We start from the raw sequence: 1,762 nt of genomic DNA, 5'->3' as shown, positions 1-1,762 counted from the left end.
GAGTCTCTGGTGCAGAAAGGGAATCCCAAATCCTCCAATCATCTTTTGCCCTTTCAAAACCTCTGGGCCAGGTCACTGCCAGCTAGCCCGTCACATACTAAACACCACCACTGTTTTTAGTTCCATAGAAGTAGGGTCGGAAGGGACCTGAGCAGATCATCAAGTCCGACCCCCTGCCATGGGTAGGAACAAGTGCTGGGGTCAGATGACCCTGGCTAGGTGATTGTCTAGCCTCCTTTTGAAGACCCCCAGAGTAGAAGCGAGCACCACTTGCCTTGGAAGTTGGTTCCAGCTCCTAGCCGCCCTGGCTGTGAAGTAGTGCCTCCTGATATCTAGCCTGAATCTAGTCTCTGTCAACTTGTGGCCGTTATTCCTCGTTATTCCCGGTAGTGGTCAGGGGAACAGGGACTCTTCCATAGCCAGCTGGTCCCCCTTGGCCAGTTTGTAGATGGCCACCAGACCCCCTCTCAGCCTTCTCTTGTGGAGGCTGAACAGGTTCAGGTCCTGTAGCCTCCACTCGTAGGGCCTGCCTTGCTGCCCCCTGATCATGCGAGTGGCTCTCCTCTGGACCCTCTCAATGCTGTCCACATCCCTTCTGAAATGTGGCGCCCAGAACTGGACACAGTACTCCAACTGTGTCACATAGAGGGGGAGGATCACCTCCTTGGACCTGCTCATGATGCATCTGTGGATGCATGACAAGCTGTGGTTAGCCTTCCTGACTGTGTCCCCACAGAGTTCTCTTTCTTTCTATTATGATCTTTCCAAGTAGGAGAAGTTACAGAATTATTTCTATTAGATGCATATCCTGCGTTCCTGTAGGAATAAAGGGCCAGATCCAAACAAGCACTTAGGTGCTTAAGTGTAAATATAGAAGATCCACAACAACAACAACAGCAAATCCAGCAAACTGCTTTGACAGCACTGACATCTTGGATGGGTTGAAGCACTTGAGCACTTAAATCTAAGGTTGACTGGGATTCACAAGCTTGATGCCTGTGCCCAAGCCCTGTGAGGAGCCAACCATACCTAACACTCACCTGCACTGAGTTCAGCACCAAACAGGAAGGGCACCACAGGGCTGGGAGGCGGTACAGGAGGCCACAATTCTAGGCCCTCCTTAGCTTGAGAGAATTCAACCCCATTTCTCACCTTTCAAGGGAGCGGCTTAATCCCTACTCTACATCATGCTCTGGGTAGGGGATACCCTGCAGCCCTCCTGAAGCTGGACCTGTGTGTAATAAGAATGCAAAATTCAAAATGTGAGATCGAGAACCAGCAAGGGGTGGGGGACATGGTTTTATAGCTCAGTGATGAGGACACTTTCCCAGGGTTCTGGTCTCTGCTCCAAACACGCTCTATGCATTTTATTTGATTAATACAAAATGCACAAGCAGTCTTTGACTCCCATTATCTGAGCTCTAACCACCACACTGTTATATAAAAGGGAACTTTGTCAGTACTGGTTGTGTTATAAGAAAAAAGCACACCAGTCCTGTGAATCCTAAACTCAATAGTCACTAGGGCTGTGCGAAGCTTTGGGTGGTGTTTGATTCGGAGGAGATTTGGCCTAATTTGGTGGCCGAATCTCTGAATCCAAATCTAATCAGGGGACCAATTTAAAGGTCCAAATTGATTCAAAGCTCTCCAAAGATTTGGAGAGCATTGATGATTCAGGCAGTTCCCGGGGGCTGCAGCAGGGAGCTGCAGCAGACTCTGAGCTGGTAAGTACTAGGGGCAAGGGAAGGGGGGCTAGGGGAAA

This window comes from Gavialis gangeticus, unplaced genomic scaffold (assembly GCF_001723915.1).
Source record: "Gavialis gangeticus isolate Ggan-Ray unplaced genomic scaffold, GavGan_comp1, whole genome shotgun sequence".
In the NCBI taxonomy this organism is placed as follows: Eukaryota; Metazoa; Chordata; order Crocodylia; family Gavialidae; genus Gavialis; species Gavialis gangeticus.
The sequence above is the reverse complement of the archived record's forward strand: the minus strand, read 5'-3'. Positions refer to the sequence as shown.